The 23,978-nt window shown below is 31.5% G+C and overlaps 1 protein-coding gene across 4 annotated transcripts in view; it reads left to right on the forward strand.

Annotated features, from left to right (window-relative positions):
* Positions 1–23,978, forward strand: part of fz2 (frizzled 2) — a 604,999-nt gene that overhangs the window by 300,437 nt on the left and 280,584 nt on the right. For 3 of the 4 annotated variants that reach the window (XM_073986043.1, XM_073986047.1, XM_073986044.1), the window contains one exon: positions 8,738–8,768. The gene's annotated coding sequence lies outside the window, so the exon portion shown is untranslated. The remainder of the gene's footprint in view (positions 1–8,737; positions 8,769–23,978) is intronic. The other variant, XM_073986045.1, reaches the window with a different exon arrangement.

Below are 23,978 nucleotides of genomic sequence, written 5' to 3' on the forward strand. Positions count from 1 at the left end.
AATGGAAAAATTGGATATATTACTGAATTTTGCGATATCTCGGCTGTTTGCCCACTTACACCAACATATTTTGCGTCAATATATAGGAGATATTTTCTTCTGACGATCCGACCAAAATTGCGACCTGTAGCGTGATTACAAAAAAATCGGAAAATGCGATGCCTTACCGACTATTGCGTTATCTCTGTTGTTTGACCACCTATGACAGCCATATTTACATCGTTGTAAAGGTGATATTTTCTACTTTCCTTGCCAGGTTTTGCTTTTGATATATGCACCTCTTAAAGAAACAGAGCTACTGACTTTGAAATAAAACGTTGACCTTTTGCCAAGTAAGTTTTTGCCCATTCCGACCCCCGAATATTATCCGACCATCATCAAAATCAGTAGGCTTCTTGCTCTGTGTGACCCCCAATAACTCCCAAAATTTCGTGACGATCCAATCAAAATTGCGAACTGCAGCGCGATTTCGTAAAAAAATAAAAAATGGGATGTATTACCGACTATTGCTATATCTCTATTATTTGACCACCTACGCCAACCTACTTTGCATAATTTTAAATATGCGATTTTCTACTTTCTTAGTCAGGCTTTGCTTTTAGAAGGTCCACAACCAAAGGTGTCATATCCGTCATTATTATTAAAATCACAAAAATGAAAATTTGGGTTCTATTAGCGACTAATGCGATATCTTCGTTGTTTGACCTCCTACAACAACCTTCGTTACATCGATGTAAAGGTGATATTTTCTACTTTCGTCGCCAGGTTTTGCTTTTTGTATAACCTTTATAGACTCTGAGATATTTGCATTGGAATAAATATTATTATAAATATTATAAATATTATCCGACCATCACCAAAATCAATAGGCTTCTTCCCCTCCGGGACCCTCATCAACACCCAACAATTGGCGACGATCCGATCAAAATTGCGACCTGTAGCGTGATTAGAAGGTTTAGATGGACAGACGGACGGACGGACACACATAGCCAGATCGACTCAGCTAGTCGAGACATTCATTTTGGAATATATAAGTATGGGTCTACGACCATTATTTCGATGCGTTACAAACTTTTTTGGCAAAAACCAACTTATAATACCCTCCCCACATAGTGGTGTAGGGTATAAAAATATCATTTTAGAATATTTAAAACAACACGTTTTCAAAAACTATATTAAAAAATATTTTTTTAAATATTAAAAAAAAGAACATATACTTTTTAAATATTTTCAAAAAATATATAATTTTTCAAATATATTTAAAAATATGGCATAAGTTGAAAATAAGGACTGGATTCGGATCGATAATAAAAAAATCGATTTGAAGGAAAATTTTGTTCGCCTTAGCCGAGATGTGTTCCAGTCCATAGGAGAAGGTCTTAAATCCCCGGCCGAAAGCCGGCTATATATGCAAAAATTTCGGTATAAACTAAACTTATCGTCAAAACCAAGGGAGTTTTTGAACTTTTGGAGCCTATATCTCAGGAAGTATGGATTTCCAGCCCATTATATTATATATTGGCGTGATCAGCACTGCAAGCCCTATCTGTGGTAAAAATTTTAGATCGATCCGAATCGAGTCCAAACATTCAACCTGCTTTAAAAATATTTTTTAAATATTTTCAAAAAGTATTTTTTTATATATGAGAGAGAAGTCTCCCTTGTCCCTTCGGGGATGTTGTGGGAACATATGTATGTATGTATATATTTTAAAAACGAGGATTTTTTAACATATATTTTTGTGGAAAAGTATTTTTTTTTAAAATATATTTTTTTGAAAACGTGGCTTTTTAAACATATTTTTGTAAAATATATTTTTTGAGAACAAGGATTTTTTAAAACATATTTTTTGAAAACATGGAGTTTTTAAAACATAATTGTTGAAAACATGACTTTTTCAAATATAGGTTTTGAAAACGTGGATTTTTTAAAATATAGTTCTTGAAAACGTGGACTTTTTTAAATATAGTTTTTGAAACCGTGGATTTTTTAAATAATAATTTTTGAAAACGTGGATTTTTTAAATTATAATTTTTGAAAACGTAGATTTTTTAAAATATATTTATTAAGAACGAGGATTTTTTAAAATATAGTTTTTGAAAACGTGGATTTTTTAAAAAATAGTTTTTGAAAACGTGGATTTTTTAAAATACAATTTTTGAGAACGAGGATTTTTAAAATATGGTTTTTGAAAACGTTGATTTTTTAAAATATAGTTTTTGAAATCGTGGATTTTTTAAAATATACTTTTTGAAAACGTGGATTTTTTAAAATATAGTTTTGGAAATCGTTGCTTTTTTAAAATATAGTTTTTGAAAACGTGTATTTTTTAAAATATATTTTTGAAGAACGAGGATTTTTTAAAATATAGTTTTTGAAAACGTAGATTTTTTAAAATATAGTTTTTGAAAATATTTAAAAAATATATATATTCTAAAAAATTCACGTTTCCAAAAATCCACGTTTTAAAGAAATATTCTGGAAATTTCTTGAAACATATTGTATTAAAAATTCTGCTTAATCAAAAAAAAAAAAAAAAAAAAAATCAAAAAATGCTCGTCTTAAAAAAATAATTTAACAAACTATTTGTTTTTAATAAATCCTCGTCTTCAAACAAAATATTTAAAAAAAATCCGCCTCTTCAAAAAAAAAAATTGTTTTACAGATCCAAAAAATGTTTAAATATCCAAGTCTTCAAAAATATTTTTTTTAATCCACATCTTCAAATAACATTTTTTGAAAAATTCACTACTTTAAAAAATATTTTTTATTTTTATTTTTAAATATCAAAATCTTCAATAATATTGTTATATAAAATTAACGTCTTCTAAAAATGTTTGTTAAAAAATCAAAAAAAAAAATTGTTTTACACCAAAAATATTTTTAAAAAAACACGTCTTAGTTGGACCTTCAAAGATTATAAAAAACGTTTCTGTTGGATCTTAAGAAATATTTTTAGAAACGTTTACATCTCAAATAGTCCTTAGAAAAATATTGATGAATAATCCACGTCTCAGTTAGCCCTTCAAAAGGTATTTTTTAAAAAATACACGTATCAGATGGGCCTCGAAGCGTATTTTTAAAAAATCCACGTCTCAGTTGGGGCTTCAAAAATATTTTTAAAACATCCACGTCTCAGTTGGCCTTCAAAATATATATTTTAAAAATATCCACGTGTCAGTTGGGCCTTCAAAAATATTTTTAAACACTCCACGTGTCAGTTGTGGCTTTAAAAAAGATTTTTAGAAAATCCAAGTCTCAGTTGCGCCTTTAAAAAATAATTTTAAACAATTGAGGTCTCATTTGGGCCTTCAAAAAATATTTAAAAAAACTCGTCTCAAAACGACCTTTAAAATTTGTTTAAAAAATTACCATACCTTGAAAATCCCCATCACTCCCATTTAATCCTCCTTTCCATCCGTCCTCCCTACAACCCATTGCAAAATTGCATACTTTTTCTGATTATTGGAATAATTTTTTCCCATCCTAAATTGATGACGAGAGAAACTATAACAGCTTTAACAATCTATAAGAACCTCAAATTATCAACAACATAACAATCTTGCGACAAAAAAAAAAACTCCCGACGAAAGAAAAAACAAATAAAATTATGGCATCGTTCGTCCTAACCTGCCCTGTTATCTTTGCGCAAACATCAACGCTAGGCTAACCGATGCTCCTCGTTGTCTAGGTTAAATATGTTATAATCTTTGTAATGATTTGGGGGTAGACAATACATTAAATTATCCACACAAAAAGAAAGATAGGCACTACTTACCAGACAACAACGTCAACGCCTGAATGCCTTCCGTCCTTCTTGAATAAACTCCTCAATTCAAATTGAAGTTGTTAAATTACCCTTGGCCAGTTTGATTGAAGCATGTAGAGAGCCAAAGGGACAGATCGAGCAGCTGTTAAGCTTAGAAATTGATGAGTAAAAATAAAAGACGGAATAAACGAATGAAAAAGGCAAAATAGTTTAGTCTTTGGTGTTGGCAAATAGATTTGCAAACCTAAAAAAATCATTGACTTTATGTCCTGACTTACAGGCTGCTGATGCTGTCTTTGAAACCAAGTGTCCCCTGGTTATAGTTGTGTGTTCGTTTGTCCAATGTTCTTTTTTGTTGATGATGATTGGGTGTCTGTCTAGTTTAGTTTTCCTTTTTTGTGCTTTTTTTTCTGTCGTTCCTTTCTTTTTTAGTTCTTGTTGACAAAGAAGCCAACCTTTAAATTGGCTTAGGCTATGTTTAGACTATGACTATGTCTATATCTTTGCAAGTTGTTACTGTTTAAACAACAATTGCCGGCAAGCGGCAGACAAATAAAAAATCATGATTGTGGGACAGCAAAAAATAAAAAATACACACAAACAGAGGCAGGAAAGGCAGGGGTGTAGCAGGAAAAGGTTGAGAATGTCATCAGTTAAAAAATCCACGTCTCAGTTAAAGCTTTAAAAATATTTTTTAAAAAATCCACGTCTCAGTTAAAGCTTTAAAAATATTTTTTAAAAAATCCACGTCTCAGTTAAAGCTTTAAAAATATTTTTTAAAAAATCCACGTCTCAGTTAAAGCTTTAAAAATATTTTTTAAAAAATCCACGTCTCAGTTAAAGCTTTAAAAATATTTTTTAAAAAATCCACGTCTCAGTTAAAGCTTTAAAAATATTTTTTAAAAAATCCACGTCTCAGTTAAAGCTTTAAAAATATTTTTTAAAAAATCCACGTCTCAGTTAAAGCTTTAAAAATATTTTTTAAAAAATCCACGTCTCAGTTAAAGCTTTAAAAATATTTTTTAAAAAATCCACGTCTCAGTTAAAGCTTTAAAAATATTTTTTAAAAAATCCACGTCTCAGTTAAAGCTTTAAAAATATTTTTTAAAAAATCCACGTCTCAGTTAAAGCTTTAAAAATATTTTTTAAAAAATCCACGTCTCAGTTAAAGCTTTAAAAATATTTTTTAAAAAATCCACGTCTCAGTTAAAGCTTTAAAAATATTTTTTAAAAAATCCACGTCTCAGTTAAAGCTTTAAAAATATTTTTTAAAAAATCCACGTCTCAGTTAAAGCTTTAAAAATATTTTTTAAAAAATCCACGTCTCAGTTAAAGCTTTAAAAATATTTTTTAAAAAATCCACGTCTCAGTTAAAGCTTTAAAAATATTTTTTAAAAAATCCACGTCTCAGTTAAAGCTTTAAAAATATTTTTTAAAAAATCCACGTCTCAGTTAAAGCTTTAAAAATATTTTTTAAAAAATCCACGTCTCAGTTAAAGCTTTAAAAATATTTTTTAAAAAATCCACGTCTCAGTTAAAGCCTTAAAAATATTTTTTAAAAAATCCACGTCTCAGTTAAAGCCTTAAAAATATTTTTTAAAAAATCCACGTCTCAGTTAAAGCCTCAAAAATATTTTTTAAAAAATCCACGTCTCAGTTAAAGCCTTAAAAATATTTTTTAAAAAATCCACGTCTCAGTTAAAGCCTTAAAAATATTTTTTAAAAAATCCACGTCTCAGTTAAAGCCTTAAAAATATTTTTTAAAAAATCCACGTCTCAGTTAAAGCCTTAAAAATATTTTTTAAAAAATCCACGTCTCAGTTAAAGCCTTAAAAATATTTTTTAAAAAATCCACGTCTCAGTTAAAGCCTTAAAAATATTTTTTAAAAAATCCACGTCTCAGTTAAAGCCTTAAAAATATTTTTTAAAAAATCCACGTCTCAGTTAAAGCCTTAAAAATATTTTTTAAAAAATCCACGTCTCAGTTAAAGCCTTAAAAATATTTTTTAAAAAATCCACGTCTCAGTTAAAGCCTTAAAAATATTTTTTAAAAAATCCACGTCTCAGTTAAAGCCTTAAAAATATTTTTTAAAAAATCCACGTCTCAGTTAAAGCCTTAAAAATATTTTTTAAAAAATCCACGTCTCAGTTAAAGCCTTAAAAATATTTTTTAAAAAATCCACGTCTCAGTTAAAGCCTTAAAAATATTTTTTAAAAAATCCACGTCTCAGTTAAAGCCTCAAAAATATTTTTCAAAAAATCCACGTCTCAGTTAAAGCCTCAAAAATATTTTTGTAAAAAATCCACGTCTCAGTTAAAGCCTCAAAAATATTTTTGTAAAAAATCCACGTCTCAGTTAAAGCCTCAAAAATATTTTTGTAAAAAATCCACGTCTCAGTTAAAGCCTCAAAAATATTTTTGTAAAAAATTCACATCTCAATTGAAGCCTCAAAAATATTTTTTAAAAAATCCACGTCTCAGTTAAAGCCTTAAAAATATTTTTTAAAAAATCCACGTCTCAGTTAAAGCCTTAAAAATATTTTTTAAAAAATCCACGTCTTAGTTAAAGCCTTAAAAATATTTTTTAAAAATCCACGTCTCAGTTAAAGCCTTAAAAATATTTTTTAAAAAATCCACGTCTCAGTTAAAGCCTTAAAAATATTTTTTAAAAAATCCACGTCTCAGTTAAAGCCTCAAAAATATTTTTTAAAAAATCCACGTCTCAGTTAAAGCCTTAAAAATATTTTTTAAAAAATCCACGTCTCAGTTAAAGGTTAAAAAATATTTTTCAAAAAAATCCACGTCTCAGATAAAGCCTCAAAAATACCTTTTTAAAAAATCCGCGTCTCAGTTAAAGCCTCAAAAATATTTTTTAAAAAATCCACGCCTCAGCTAAAGCCTCCAAATTTTTTTTAAAAAAAAATCCGCGTCTCAGTTAAAGCCTCAAAAATATTTGTTAAAAAATCTACGTCTCAGTCAAGCCTCAAAAATATTTTTTAAAAAATCCACGTCTCAGTTAAGGCCTCAAAAATAATTTTTAAAAAATCTACGTCTCAGTTAAAGCCTCACAAATATTTAAAAAAAAATCTACGTCTCAGTTAAAGCCTCAAAAATATTTTTTAAAAAATCCACGTCTCAGTTAAAGCCTCAAAAATATTTTTTAAAACAAAATATACGTCTCAGTTAAAGCCTCAAAAATATTTTTTAAAAAATCTACGTCTCAGTTAAAGCCTCAAAAATATTTTTTTAAAAAATCCACGTCTCAGTTTAAGCTTCAAAAATATTTTTTAAAAAATCCACGTCTCAGTTAAAGCTTCAAAAATATTTTTTAAAAAATCCACGTCTCAGTTAAAGCCTTAAAAATATTTTTTAAAAAATCCACGTCTCAGTTAAAGCCTTAAAAATATTTTTTAAAAAATCCACGTCTCAGTTAAAGCCTTAAAAATATTTTTTAAAAAATCCACGTCTCAGTTAAAGCCTTAAAAATATTTTTTAAAAAATCCACGTCTCAGTTAAAGCCTTAAAAATATTTTTTAAAAAATCCACGTCTCAGTTAAAGCCTTAAAAATATTTTTTTAAAAAATCCACGTCTCAGTTAAAGCCTTAAAAATATTTTTTAAAAAATCCACGTCTCAGTTAAAGCCTTAAAAATATTTTTTAAAAAATCCACGTCTCAGTTAAAGTCTCAAAAATATTTTTTAAAAAATCCAAGCCTCAGTTAAAGTCTCAAAAATATTTTTTAAAAAATGCACTTCTCAGTAAAAGCCTAAGAATAGTTTTTAAGAAATCCATGTCTGAGTTAAAACCTCAAAAATATTTTTTAAAAAATCCGCGTCTCGCACGGACCTTCAAAAATATTTTTTTAAAAAATCCACGTCTTGTTTGGATCTTCAAAATTTTTTTTAAAAATCCAAGTCTCGCTTGGATCTTCAAAATTATTTTTTAAAAAGTCCAGATCTCGCATGGATCTAAAAAATATTTTTTAAAAAATCCACGTCTCGCATGGAACTTAATTTTTTTTTTAAAATCCACGTCTCGCTTGGATCTTTAATTTTTTTTTAAATACACGCCCCGCATTGATCGTCTAAATTCTTTTTTAAATATTTCTTTAAAAAAAAGTCTCAGTATAGCATTAAAAAATATTGACCTTTTAAAATTTTCGCTCTCACATTCCCCACTCACAACCTACCACCCTGTAGCTCAGTGTCCACATTTTTCCTATGTTCGACTAACCAACCTTTACTACAACCCTTTTACCAGCTATAACTCATCCATATTCATGTTACTCCCATTTTATTGGTACCTTACTTCTTCTCTTCTTCCCCTTGGCCTTTATGATCAAGTCCTAATGCTAGTCTCTCGTGTCCCAACCATCATCGTTGCTGTTTGTTGTTAGGCTTAGTAGTCCTGTTATATTTAGGTGCATTTTAAGTGGCCTAAGGGCCACTTTTATCAGCTCTACTTTACTTGTCTGCAATTGCAATTTTATCAAAGTAATCTGCTTAGGGTTTGTCGTCGCCCGGGCATCATCGTTGTTGTTATTGCCTTTGTTGGAGTTGTCCAGTTTCTTTGGTTTGCTACTTTGAGTTGTTGCAATTTTGAAAATTTGTGTAATAACACTCACACTTGCATACATATTTACAAAAGATCTAAAGCATCACACATGGTTACTGGTATCTGGAAGAATAGTAGGTAGAAGGTGACGGCTACAAATGGGGATTATGAATGCAATGTTTGCCTAAATACTTTACAACCTACCGGCTCCATGGGGAAATATGCATCTGAGGGATATCTATTTTATGAATTAATTTTTGAGGCATGTCGTTGAGAAGGGATTTGAAAAACAAGTGTAAAGGGGGTGGTGGAAATTAAGATAAAAATATTATTAAAACGTTTGAAGTCTAGATTTAACTGCTAAGTTCCTTTGCATCAATAATTAACTGATCAATCTCTTGTTTGTCTTTTCAGATAATCGGAAAATCAACTCCAGTAAAGTAAGGTAAGTGTGTGTCAATAATTCGTAATTTTTCTTATATGACTACAAGACCGTTTAGAAAAAATCTTAAAAATCCTTCCTTCGAGCCGTTGGAAATAAGTTCATAAAAAATGTACGTCTCAAAAAGACCATCGAAAAGTTTTTAAAAAATCCACATCTTCTACAGGCGCTTTAAAATATTATTTCAAGGGTGGCGTCTCCTATAGACCCTCAGAAATATTATTAAAAATCAACGTTAGTTACAGACAGTAAGAAAATATTCTTCAAAAATCCACATATACCATAGAACCTCAAATATTTACTTAAAATATCGTCGTCTCCAAAAAATTCTCAGAAAATCCAGGTCTCGAATAGACTCTCAGAAATTATTCTTAAAAAATCCACGTCTGCGATGGACACTCGGGAAATATTCTTAAAAAACCCTCGTCTGCCACAGACCTACAGAAAATATTTTTAAAAATCCACGACCCTCAAAATAGGTTTTTAACAAATTCACGACCATCAGAAGATATCCATACAGAATTCACGACCCTTAATAAATATTCCCAAAACTACACGACCAGCAGAAGATCTCTGTAAGAATTCCACAACCCACAAAATATTCTTAAAAAATCAAGACCCCCACAAAAAAGGATTTTTAAAAATCAATTTTCTTAAAAATCCACGATCGTCAAAAAAATTTAAAAAATCGAACCACGAAAATATTCTTTAAAAAATCTACGATCCTCAGCAAATATTCTTAAAAATCGAGGACCATGAGAAAATATTTAAAAAAAATACTAGACCCTAAGAAAATGTTTACGGCCCTTAGAAAATATTATTGAAAAACATACAACCCTCAGAAATATTCTTAAAAAATATTTCTATTAAAATGTACGACCCTCAGAAATTATTCTTAAAAAATCCATGACCCTCAAAAAATATTTTTAAGAAATCCCTGACCTATTACCAATATACCACCAATATATTACCAATATACCACCCTCAGAAAATATTCCTAAAAAACTACGACCCCAGAAGATATTCTTAAAAGTCCACGATCGTCAAAAAATATCCACGTCTTCTATAGACCTCCAGAAAATATTCTTTAAAAATCCACGTCTTCTATAGACCTCCAGAAAATATTCTTTAAAAATCCACGTCTTCTATAGACCTCCAGAAAATATTCTTTAAAAATCCACGTCTTCTATAGACCTCCAGAAAATATTCTTTAAAAATCCACGTCTTCTATAGACCTCCAGAAAATATTCTTTAAAAATCCACGTCTTCTATAGACCTCCAGAAAATATTCTTTAAAAATCCACGTCTTCTATAGACCTCCAGAAAATATTCTTTAAAAATCCACGTCTTCTATAGACCTCCAGAAAATATTCTTTAAAAATCCACGTCTTCTATAGACCTCCAGAAAATATTCTTTAAAAATCCACGTCTTCTATAGACCTCCAGAAAATATTCTTTAAAAATCCACGTCTTCTATAGACCTCCAGAAAATATTCTTTAAAAATCCACGTCTTCTATAGACCTCCAGAAAATATTCTTTAAAAATCCACGTCTTCTATAGACCTCCAGAAAATATTCTTTAAAAATCCACGTCTTCTATAGACCTCCAGAAAATATTCTTTAAAAATCCACGTCTTCTATAGACCTCCAGAAAATATTCTTTAAAAATCCACGTCTTCTATAGACCTCCAGAAAATATTCTTTAAAAATCCACGTCTTCTATAGACCTCCAGAAAATATTCTTTAAAAATCCACGTCTTCTATAGACCTCCAGAAAATATTCTTTAAAAATCCACGTCTTCTATAGACCTCCAGAAAATATTCTTTAAAAATCCACGTCTTCTATAGACCTCCAGAAAATATTCTTTAAAAATCCACGTCTCCTATAGACCCTCAGAAAATATTCTTAAAAAATCCAGGTCTTCTATAGAACCTCATAAATTATTCTTAAAAAATCCACGTCTTCTATAGACCCTCAAAAAATATTCTTAAAAAATCCACGTCTTCTATAAACCCTCAGAAAATATTCCTAAAAAAAACACGTCCTCATAGACCCTCAGAAAATATTCTAAAAAACTACGTCTTCTATACACCCTCAGAGAATATTCTTAAAAAATCCATGACCTTCAGAAAATATTTTTTAGAAATCCACGTCTCCTATAGACCCTCAGAAAATATTCTTAAAAATCCATGACCCTCGGAAAATATTTTTTAAAAATCCACGTCTTCTATAGACCCTCAAAAAATATTCTTAAAAATCCACGTCTTCTATAAACCCTCAGAAAATATTCTTAAAAAATCCACGTCCTCTATAGACCCTCAGAAAATATTCTAAAAAAACTACGTCTTCTATACACCCTCAGAGAATATTCTTAAAAAATCCATGACCTTCAGAAAATATTCTTAAAAAATCCACGTCTTCTATAGACCTTCAGAAAATATTCTTAAAAAATCCACGTCTTCTATAGACCTTCAGAAAATATTCTTAAAAAATCCACGTCTTCTATAGACCTTCAGAAAATATTCTTAAAAAATCCACGTCTTCTATAGACCTTCAGAAAATATTCTTAAAAAATCCACGTCTTCTATAGACCTTCAGAAAATATTCTTAAAAAATCCACGTCTTCTATAGACCTTCAGAAAATATTCTTAAAAAATCCACGTCTTCTATAGACCTTCAGAAAATATTCTTAAAAAATCCACGTCTTCTATAGACCTTCAGAAAATATTCTTAAAAAATCCACGTCTTCTATAGACCTTCAGAAAATATTCTTAAAAAATCCACGTCTTCTATAGACCTTCAGAAAATATTCTTAAAAAATCCACGTCTTCTATAGACCTTCAGAAAATATTCTTAAAAAGTCCATGTCTCCTATAGACCCTCAGAAAATATTCTTAAAAAATCCACGCCTTCTATAGACACTCAGAAAATATTCTTAAAAAATCCAAGCCTTCTATAGACACTCAGAAAATATTCTTAAAAAATCCACGCCTTCTATAGACACTCAGAAAATATTCTTAAAAAATCCACGCCTTCTATAGACACTCAGAAAATATTCTTAAAAATCCACGCCTTCTATAGACACTCAGAAAATATTCTTAAAAAATCCACGCCTTCTATAGACACTCAGAAAATATTCTTAAAAAATCCACGTCTCATATAGACCCTCAAAAAATATTCTTAAAAAATCCACGTATCGTATAGACCCTCAGAAAATATTCTTTAAAAATCCACTTCTCCTATAGACCCTCAGAAAATATTCTTAAAAAATCCACGTCTTCTATAGACCCTCAGAAAATATTCTTAAAAATTCAACGTCTTCTATAGACCCTCAGAAAATATTGTTTAAAAATCCACGTCTTATATAGACCCTCAGAAAATATTCATAAAAAATCCACGTCTTCTATAGACCCTCAGAAAATATTGTTTAAAAATCCACGTCTTATATAGACCCTCAGAAAATATTCTTAAAAAATCCACGTCTTCTATAGACCCTCAGCAAATATTCTTAAAAATTCAACGTCTTCTATAGACCCTCAGAAAATATTGTTTAAAAATCCACGTCTTATATAGACCCTCAGAAAATATTCTTAAAAAATCCACGTCTTCTATAGACCCTCAGAAAATATTCCTAAAAATCCACGTCTTCTATAGACCCTCAGAAAATATTCTTAAAAAATCCACGTCTTCTATAGACCCTCAAAAAATATTCTTAAAAAAATTCACGTCTTCTATAGACCCTAAGACTATATTCTTAAAAAATCCATGACCCTCAGAATATATTATTTAAAAATCCACGTCTTCTATAGACCCTCAAAAAGTATTCCAAAAAAATCCACGGCTTCTATATACCCTCTGAAAATATTCTTAAAAAATATACGTCTCCTATAGACCCTCAGAAAATATTCTTAAAAAATCCACGTCTATTAGACCCTCAGAAAATATTCTAAAAAAATCCACGTCTTCTATAGACCCTCAGAAAATATTCTTAAAAAATCCACGTCTTCTATAGACCCTCAGAAAATATTCTTAAAAAATTCACGTCTTCTATAGACCCTCAAAAAATATTCTTAAAAAATCCACGTCTTCTGTAGACCCTCAAAAAATATTCTTAAAAAATCCACGTCTTCTATAGACCCTCAAAAAATATTCTTAAAAAATCCACGTCTTCTATAGACCCTCAAAAAATATTCTTAAAAAATTCACGTCTTCTATAGACCCTAAGACTATATTCTTAAAAAATCCATGACCCTCAGAATATATTCTTTAGAAATCCACGTCTTCTATAGACCCTCAGAAAATATTCCAAAAAAATCCACGGCTTCTATATACCCTCTGAAAATATTCTTAAAAAATATACGTCTCCTATAGACCCAAGGAAAATATTCTTAAAAAATCTGCGTCTCCCATAGAACCTCAGAAAATATTCTTAAAAATCCACGTCTTCTATAGACCCTCAGAAAATATTCTTAAAAAATCCACGTCTTCTATAGACCCTCAGAAATATTCTTAAAAAATCCACGTCTCCTATAGAACCTCAGAAAATATTCTTAAAAAATCCACGTCTTCTATAGACCCTCAGAAAATATTCTTAAAAAATCCACGTCTTCTATAGACCCTCAGAAATATTCTTAAAAAATCCACGTCTCCTATAGGCCCACAGAAAATATTTTTAAAAAATCCACGTCTCCTATAGACCCTCAGAAAATATTTTTAAAAAATCCACGTCTCCTATAGACCCTCAGAAAATATTCTTAAGAAATCCATTACCCTCAGAAAATATTTTTTAAAAATCCACATCTTTTGTAGACCCTCAGAAAATATTCTTAAAAAATCCGCGTCTCCTATAGACCCTCAGAAAATATTCTTAAAAAATCCACGTCTCCTATAGACCTTCAGAAAATATTTTTAAAAAAACCCACGGCTTCTATAGATCCTCTGAAAATATTCCTAAAAAATCTACGTCTTCTATAGACCCTTTGAAAATATTCTTAAAAAATCCGCGTCTCCTATAGACCCTCAGAAAATATTCTTAAAAAATCCACGTCTCCTATAGACCTTCAGAAAATATTTTTAAAAAACCCACGGCTTCTATAGATCCTCTGATAATATTCCTAAAAAATCTACGTCTTCTATAGATCCTCTGATAATATTCCTAAAAGATCTACGTCTTCTATAGACCCTCAGAAAATATTCTTAAAAAAGTCACGTCTCCTATAGACCCTCAGAAAATATTTTTACAAAATCCACGTCTCCTATAGACCCTCAGAAAATATTCTTAAAAAAGCCACGTCTTCTAAAGACCCTCAGAAAATATTCTTAAAAAAATCCACGGCTTCTATGGACCCTCAGAAAATATTCCTAAAAAATCCACCTCTTCTATAGACCCTCAGAAAATATTCTAAAAAATCCACGTCTTCTATAGACCCTCAGAAAATATTCTAAAAAATCCACGTCTTCTATAGACCCTCAGAAAATATTCTTAAAAAATCCACGTCTTCTATAGACCCTCAGAAAATATTCTTAAAAAAATCCACGTCTCCCACAGACCCTCAGAAAATATTCTTAAAAAATCCAAGTCTCCTTTAGACCCTCAGAAAATATTCTTAAAAAATCCACGTCTTCTACAGACCCTCAGAAAATATTCTTGAAAAATCCACGACCTTCAGAAAATATTTTTAGAAATCCACGGCCCCCATTAAGTATTCTTAAAAAATCCACGACCTTCAGAATATATTCTTACAAAATCAACGTCCCTCAGAAAATATTTTTAAAAATTCCAGACCCTCAGAAAATATTCTTAACAAAATGTACGACAATCACAAAATATTCTGAAAATTTCCTCGAACCTCAGAAAAAATTCTTAAAACATCTACAACCATTAGCAAATATTCTTAAAAAAATCCACTACCCTCAGAAAATATTCATAAAAAATCCACAACCCTCAGAAAATATTCTTAAAAAATCTAGGACCCTCAGAAAATATTCTTAAAAATTTCGACCCTTAGAAAATATTGTTCAAAAATTCGGGACCCCGAGAAATATTCTTAAAAAATCCACGAACCTCACAAAATATTTTTAAAAAATCCACAACCCTTAGCAAATATTTTTAGGAACATATTCTTAAAAATCCACGACCCTTAAAAAATATTCATTAAAATTCACGACCCTCAGGAAATATTCTTAAAAAAATTCTTAACCTTCGGAAAATATTCGTAAAAAATTCACGAACCTCAGGAAATATTCTTAAAAAATCAATGAACAGCAAAAAATATTCTTAAAAAATCCACGACCCTTAGAATATATTCTTAAAAAATACCCTCAGAAAATGTTCCTAAAAAATCCACGAACCTCTGTCTTATGGGCCTGGCGATTGATATGCAAATTTTACTTTAAAATATTACAATCTCTCCTATGATGTTTGTATGTGTGTGTGTGTTCAAATGTTTGTACTTAGTGGCTATTTCGAGAGCATAGAAGTGCTAATTATATTGACAATTTTTCCTAACAAACACTATTTATTTATGGAAATTGAGTTTGAAAAATTCCTACTCCAATGACAAACTGCTGTGCAAAGAATTGAAAAAGGGAATTCTGAGAAAAATTCATTAGATTCCAATGGCTAAAGGTTGAAGAAAAGGCCAGAGTTTGTTTAAGCAATTAGTTATTGTTAGAAAATCGATGACTAAACCCAAGTATGTAAATGTGAATGTTTCTTGTAATCCACTAAACGATTTTCTTGCTGAATTGTAGCAATTAACACATTAAATATTATTAACTATTCTATGATATTTCTTTTGAATTATGTTGTGTGTGTTTAGTTTGGAGTAGGAGGAACTTCATAACTTCTGTTTCTTAGCGTAGCCATTCATCTGTGATGAGTAAAAAAGATTTTGTCACAAATTCTTTTTCGTTCCTGTTTGCAAATCTCTTGGCTATAAGAGCATATCGTTTGTTAACAGTTTAGTTGTTACATTTTCTCCATGAAATCAATTTCTTTTGTATGCCAAGTTTGCATTTGATTTGCCTTGGTAGTCGTTTATCATTTTCATCCAGCCACAAGATAAATACTACCAAGCAAATTATCAATCATTCTATTAATTTTTTGTGTTCTTTTTTCTTCTTACTCATCGATGATTTCCAGTGCAACTGTTGCATTTTCCTTTACAGAGGAATTTATCTTCTAGGTATCCATATCATCGTTTCCAGTTCATTGGAGTTTTTTTGTTTTTTCCATTTCCTTGGAGTTTTGTTGAACAATCAAAAACATATTGTCTGAAACAAAAAAAAAAAAAAATTGTCATGAATAGACAATTTGCCTGATGATACTTATTGAAGCTAAGAGACAAGAGATCAATTACCTCAAGACAATTTCATTTAAGAAAATTGGAAAGCAACAAAAAAACTAGAAATTCAAACTGAAATATTAATATTAAAAATCCAATTAACATTAAGCTTGATTCCACACAAATATTGTCAATGAAATCTAATTTTCTGTGCTCTCTCTCTCTCTCTCTCTCTCTGTGTTGTTAATTATAAATACCTGGAAATTGTCTCCGTTCGTTATTTATTTAACAATAATTATTTCAACAACTAAATGAAGGAAGCATTTCTTCCATTTCGATAACAAAAATAACAAACAAATCATCAAATTTCTTGATGGTGATGGCTAAACTCCAGCAGTGATGGCAAAACATAGAAATCTCAATGAATTTTCCTAGAAAACTCATTTCCATCACAAAAAAGATGAACAACAACATCATCACAAGAAAACACAAACTCAACGTGAGTTAACAAATTAACTCCTTCGCCCACCCCCACACTACAGATATTAACATAGTCTACTTTACTGCCAGTCTGCCTCACTTCTTAGACATTAACATAATCTAACATCCAAACTCCCTTTACATCGCCAGCTGCCATGGCAGCATCCATCTATCCATCAGCCAATGCAATGGCAATTTCCTCACCCACGCCGCACGTCTTGGCAGCCATGGATGGCATTCATGCTGCAATGTTGTTTTATTTCTTTTTTCTCCTCTCTCTCAAATGTTTATTTATTTGTATTTATTTTCCAGTCAATATAAACGTCGTGAATATAATCAGTAAACAGAACAAAAACAACAACAAGAAGACATAAAAGCAAATACAACTGCAATTACAAAAACAATCGAAATTGTTATAAAGAAAAGTATTTTCAAGGAAAAAATTCCAAGCACATGCTTATTTTAAAGATGGAATTTTCAATATTGGAAAAGTGGATTTTTCAAGAATAACTACTGAGGTTCTATAGACGACACGGATTTTAAATTATTTTTTAAAAATATTTTACCATGGCCAATAGGTGACGCGGATTTTTTAAGAATGTTTTCTGAGAATTGTGGATTTTTTAAGAATATTTTTAAGAATATTTTCTGAGGCTCTATAAGAGGTGTGGATTTTTAAGAATATTTTCTGAGGCTCTATAAGAGGTGTGGATTTTTAAGAATATTTTCTGAGGCTCTATAAGAGGTGTGGATTTTTAAGAATATTTTCTGAGGCTCTATAAGAGGTGTGGATTTTTAAGAATATTTTCTGAGGCTCTTTAAGAGGCGTGGATTTTTTAAGAATATTTTCTGAAGCTCTATAAGAGGCGTGGATTTTTTAAGAATATTTTCTGAGGCTCTATAAGAGGCGTGGATTTTTTAAGAATATTTTCTGAGGCTCTATAAGAGGCGTGGATTTTTTAAGAATATTTTCTGAGGCTCTTTAAGAGGCGTGGATTTTTTAAGAATATTTTCTGAGGCTCTTTAAGAGGCGTGGATTTTTTAAGAATATTTTCTGAGGCTCTTTAAGAGGCGTGGATTTTTTCAGAATATTTTCTGAGGCTCTATAAGAGGCGAGGATTTTTTAAGAATATTTTCTGAGGCTCTATAAGAGGCGTGGATTTTTTGAGAATATTTTCTGAGGCTCTTTAAGATGCGTGGATTTTTTAAGAATATTTTCTGAGGCTCAATAAGAGGCGTGGATTTTTTAGGAATATTTTCTGAGGCTCTTTAAGAGGCGTGGATTTTTTAAGAATATTTTCTGAGGCTCTATAAGAGGTGTGGATTTTTAAGAATATTTTCTGAGGCTCTTTAAGAGGCGGGGATTTTTTAAGAATATTTTCTGAAGCTCTATAAGAGGCGTGGATTTTTTAAGAATATTTTCTGAGGCTCTATAAGAGGCGTGGATTTTTTAAGAATATTTTCTGAAGCTCTACAAGAGGCGTGGATTTTTTAAGAATATTTTCTGAGGCTCTATAAGAGGCGTGGATTTTTTAAGAATATTTTCTGAGGCTCTATAAGAGGCGTGGATTTTTTAAAAATATTTTCTGAGGCTCTTTAAGAGGCGTGGATTTTTAAAGAATATTTTCTGAGGCTCTTTAAGAGGCGTGAATTTTTTCAGAATATTTTCTGAGGCTCTATAAGAGGGGAGGATTTTTTAAGAATATTTTCTGAGGCTCTATAAGAGGCGTGGATTTTTTGAGAATATTTTCTGAGGCTCTTTAAGATGCGTGGATTTTTTAAGAATATTTTCTGAGGCTCAATAAGAGGCGTGGATTTTTTAGGAATATTTCCTGAGGCTCTATAAGAGGCGTGGATTTTTTAAGAATATTTTCTGAGGCTCAATAAGAGGCGTGGATTTTTTAGGAATATTTCCTGAGGCTCTATAAGAGGCGTGGATTTTTTAAGAATATTTTCTGAGGCTCTATAAGAGGCGTGGATTTGTTAAGAATATTTTCTGAGGCTCTATAAGAGGCGTGGATTTTTTAAGAATATTTTCTGAGGCTCTATAAGAGGCGTGGATTTTTTAAGAATATTTTCTGAGGCTCTATAAGAGGCGTGGATTTTTTAAGAATATTTTCTGAGGCTCTTTAAGGGGCGTGGATTTTTTGAGAATATTTTCTGAGGCTCTACAAGAGGCGTGGATTTTTTGAGAATATTTTCTGAGGCTCCACAAGAGGCGTGGATTTTTTAAGAATATTTCCCGAGGCTCTATAAGAGGCGTGGATTTTTTGAGAATATTTTCTGAGGCTCTTTAAGAGGCGTGGATTTTTTAAGAATATTTCCCGAGGCTCTACAAGAGGCGTGGATTTTAAGAATATTTTCTGAGGCTCTGTAAGATGCGTGGATTTTTTAAGAATATTTTCTGAGGCTCTATATGAGGGGTAATTTTTTAAGAATATTTTCTGATGGTCTATAGGAGACGTGGATTTTTTAAGAATATTTTCTGAGGCTCTATAAGAGGCGTGGATTTTTTAAAAATATTTTCTGAGGCTCTATAAGAGCCGTGGATTTTTTAAAAATATTTTCTGAGGCTCTATAAGAGCCGTGGATTTTTTAAAAATATTTTCTGAGGCTCTATAAGAGCCGTGGATTTTTTAAAAATATTTTCTGAGGCTCTATAAGAGCCGTGGATTTTTTAAAAATATTTTCTGAGGCTCTATAAGAGGCGTGGATTTTTTAAGAATATTTTTTGAGGGTCTATAGAAGACGTGGATTTTTCAATAATATTTTCTAAGGGTCTATAGGGACGTGGATTTTTTAAGAATATTTTCTGAGGGTCTATAGGAGACGGTGATTTTTTAAGAATATTTTCTGAGGGTCTATAGGAGACGTGAATTTTTTAAGAATATTTTCTGAGGGTCTATAGGAGACTTGGATTTTTTAAGAATATTGTCTGAGGGCCTATAGGAGACGTGGCTTTTTTAAGAATATTTTCTGAGGGTCTATAGAAGACGTGGCATTTTTTAGAATATTTTCTAAGGGTCTATAAGAGACGTGGATTTTTTAAGAATATTTTCTGACGGTTTATTAGAGACGTGGATTTTTTAAGAATATTTTTTGAGGGTCTATTAGAGACGTGGATTTTTTAAGAATATTTTCTGAGGGTCTATTAGAGACGTGGATTTTCTAAGAATATTTTCTGAGGCTCTATAAGAGGCGAGGATTTTTTAAGAATATTTTCTGAGGCTCTTTGAGAGGCGTGGATTTTTTAAGAATATTTTCTGAGGCTCTACAAGAGGCGTAGATTTTTTAAGAATATTTTCTGAGGCTCTATAAGAGGCGTGAATTTTTTAAGAATATTTTCTGAGGCTCTATAAGAGGCGTGGATTTTTTAAGAATATTTTCTGAGGCTCTATAAGAGGCGTGGATTTTTTAAGAATATCTTCTGAGGCTCATTAAGAGGCGTGGATTTTTTAAGAATATTTTCTGAGGTTCTTTAAGAGGCGTGGATTTTTTAAGAATATTTTTTGAGGCTCTTTAAAGGCGTGGATTTTTTAAGAATATTTTCTGAGGCTCTTTAAAGGCGTGGATTTTTTAAGAATATTTTCTTGAGGCTCTATAAGAGGCGTGGATTTTTAAGAATATTTTCTGAGGCTCTATAAGAGGCGTGGATTTTTTAAGAATATTTTCTGAGGCTCTATAAGAGGCGTGGATTTTTTAAGAATATTTTCTGAGGCTCTATAAGAGGCGTGGATTTTTTAAGAATATTTTCTGAGGCTCTATAAGAGGCGTGGATTTTTTAAGAATATTTTCTGAGGCTCTTTGAGAGGCGTGGATTTTTTAAGAATATTTTCTGAGGCTCTATAAGAGTCGTAGATTTTTTAAGAATATTTTCTGAGGCTCTTTAAGATGCGTAGATTTTTTAAGAATATTTTCTGAGGCTCTATAAGAGACGTGGATTTTTTGAGAATATTTTCTGAGGCTCATTAATAGGCGTGGATTTTTTAAGAATATTATCTGAGGCTCTATAAGAGGAGTGGATTTTTGACAATATTTTCTGAGGCTCTTTAAGAGGCGAGGATTTTTTAAGAATATTTTCTGAGGCTCTACAAGAGGCGTGGATTTTTTAAGAATATTTTCTGAGGCTCTATAAGAGGCGTGAATTTTTTGAGAATATTTTCTGAGGCTCTTTAAGAGGCGTGGATTTTTTAAGAATATTTCTTGAAGTTATATAAGATGCTTGGATTTTTTTTAGAATATTTCTTGAAGTTATATAAGATGCTTGGAGTTTTTAAGAATGTTTCCTGAGGCTATATAAGATGTGTGGATTTTTAAGAATATTTTCTGAGGCTCTATAAGAGGTGTGAATTTTTAAGAATATTTTCTGAAGCTCTATAAGAGGCGTGGATTTTTGAGAATATTTTCTGAGGCTCTATAAGAGACTTGGATTTTTTGAGAATATTTTCTGAGGATCTATAAGATCCTTGGAGTTTTTAAGAATGTTTCCTGAGGATATATAGGAATATTGCCTGTGGTTCTAAAGGAGGATATATAGGAATATTGCCTGTGGTTCTAAAGGAGACCTAGATTTTTTCGAATATTTCCTTCAGCTCTATGAGCGTCGTGGATTTTTTAAGAATATGTCCTAGGGGTATATTAGATGCTCTGATTTTTTAAGAATATTTTCTGGGGGTCTGTACTGTTTAAGAACTTTTTAAGGCTCTATAGTAAACTTAGATTTTTTTAAATATTTTCTGAAGGTGAATATGAGACGTGGACTTTTCAAGAATATTTCCTGAGGCTCTATAGTAAAGGTTTAATTACGAATATTTTTGAAGGGTCTATGCAGGACGTGGATTTTTTGAAGGGTCTATAGGAGACATGGATTGTTTAAGATTATGTTTAAAGGGTCTGTAGGGGACGTGATATTCTTTGAGGGGTCTATAGGAGACGTGGATATTTTTAAAGTTTTTTTGAAGTCGTGGATTTTTAAAGAATATTTTTGGGGGTCTATAGGAAGCGTGGATTTCTTAAGAATATTTTTAAACGGTCTGTAGGGAAAGTGGATTGTTTTGAGGGGTCTATAGGAGACGTGGATTTTTTAAGAATATGCTTGAAGGGTCTGTAGGGGCTTGACTTTTTTTTTTTTGAGGGGTCAATGGGTGACGTGAATTTTTTTAAGGATTATTTTGAAGTCGTGGATTTTTTACGACTATTTTCTTATTACCTATAAGAGACGTGAAATTTTTAATCATATATTTTGAAATTCCATTTTAGACTTGATTTTTATGAAAGTAGTGTTTGAAGGTTTACCTAAGACAGTTTTTTCTGTTTAAGACCTAAGGCCTTCATTTGTTATACAGAAAGCCTGAGGCCTTTTATGGCTAAACAGAAGACCTTCTGTCGACAACATAAAAGTTCTACGAATGCCTTCAGATCTTAGCCTGTCTTCTCTTTAAGACCTAAGGCTTTCATTTGTTATACAGAAAGTCTGAGGCGTTATATTGCTAAACAGAAGACCTTCTGTCGACAACATAAAAGTTTAACGAATGCCTTCAGATCTCATCCTGTCAGATGTTATACCTAGAACCTTCGGTGGCCTTTACAAATGTCCTAAAAAGAAATACAGGAATTATACCGTAGTCCTAAAATATTCTGTTGTTCTACATGTGGCCTTAGACCTTGTTAGAGCGCATTCAAGTGTTATACAGAAACCTTAAGGCTTTCCGTCGCCTATACATAAGTCGTAAGAAGGCCCTCAGCTGTTATACACAATATCGAATGCCTTTATTTACCTTCACAGAAATCCCATGATGACCACATATTTTTATATAGAATATCTGCGGCCTTATTTCCTTTCTATATACTCCCAAGAATGACTTAAGTACAGAGGACCTAAGGCCTTCCCTTGCCAGTACAAAAAGGCTAAAGAAGCCCTTCAGTTTTTTGTGATACAGAAGTCCTAAAGTCGTTTGTTGGCTCTACGAAGGCCTAAGAGCATCTGTAGCCTTTCTAGAAGACCTAAGGGTTTCTATTGCCGAAACAATAGTTCTAAGTAGATACACTATGGTTATACAGAAAACCTAAGGTGTTTTTTGGTTTTGGCAGAAGACCTAAGACCATTGTTGCATATGTGACATTCAAAGAAAGGCTGCTGCTGTTATGTAGACAATTTTGTTGTCTCTAAGAACTTCCAAGAAGATCCTCTGTTATATTTACAGGAGATGTATAATTATACCCTACACCACTATGTGGGGAGGGTATTATAAGTTGGTTTTGGCTAAAAAGTTTGTAACGCATCGAAATAATGGTCGTAGACCCATACTTATATATATCAAAATGAATGTCTCGACGAGCTGAGTCGATCTGGCTATGTGTGTCCGTCCGTCAGTCCGTCCGTCCGTCCGTCTGTCCGTCTGTCCATCTAAACCTTGTAATCACGCTACAGGCCGCAATTTTGATCGGATCGTCACGAAATTTTGGATGTTGATGGGGGTCCCGGAGGGGAAGAAGCCTATTGATTTTGGTGATGGTCGGATAATATTTACGGGTCGGAAAGGACAAAAAACTTAGGTGGATAAAAAGACAACGTTTTTTTCCAAAGCCAATATCACAGCTTCTATATGAGGTATACCAAAAGCAAAACCTGACAATGAAAGCAGAAAATATCACCTTTCTAATGATGTAAAGTCGGTGCTCGTAGGTGATCAAACAACGAAGATATCGCAATAGTAGCAAATAAAACCCCAATTTTCATTTTTGCGATTTTAATTATATTGACAAAAATCACAGCTTTGGTTGAAAATTTTCCAAAAGCAAAGCCTGACTATGAAAGCAGAAGATCCCGTCTTTACAATGATGCAAACTAGGTCGGCGTAGGTAACCAAATAACGGAGATATTGCAATAGTCGGTAATACATCCCATTTTTCTATTTTTTGGGAATCACGCTACAGGTCGCAATATTGATCGGATCGTCACGAAAATTTCAGGGTTAATGGGGGTCTCACAGATGAAGAAGCATATTGATTTTGGTGATGGTCGGATAATATTTAGGGGTCGGAATGGGCAAACACTTATTTGGAGAAAAGTCAACATTTTATTTCAAAGCCAATATCTCTGTTTCTTTAAGAGGTATATCAAAAGCAAAACCTGGAAAAGAAACTACAAAATATCACCTTTACAACGGTGTAAAGCAGGTTGTCGTAGGTGGTCAAATAGCAAAGATATGGCAATAGCCGACAATGCATCCCATTTTCCGATTTTTTGTAATCACGCTACAGGTCGCAATTTTGATCGGATGGTCACGAAATTTTGGGGGTTAATGGGGGTCCCAAAAAGAAAGAAGCCTATTGATTTTGATGATGGTCGGATAATATTCAGGGGTCGGAATGGGCAAACACTTATTTGGAGAAAGGTCAACATTTTTTTTCAAAGCCAATATCTCTGTTTTTTAAGAGGTATAT

Source organism: Musca autumnalis, unplaced genomic scaffold, assembly GCF_047663935.1.
Source record: "Musca autumnalis isolate F117 unplaced genomic scaffold, ASM4766393v1 scaffold_4, whole genome shotgun sequence".
In the NCBI taxonomy this organism is placed as follows: domain Eukaryota; kingdom Metazoa; phylum Arthropoda; class Insecta; order Diptera; family Muscidae; genus Musca; species Musca autumnalis.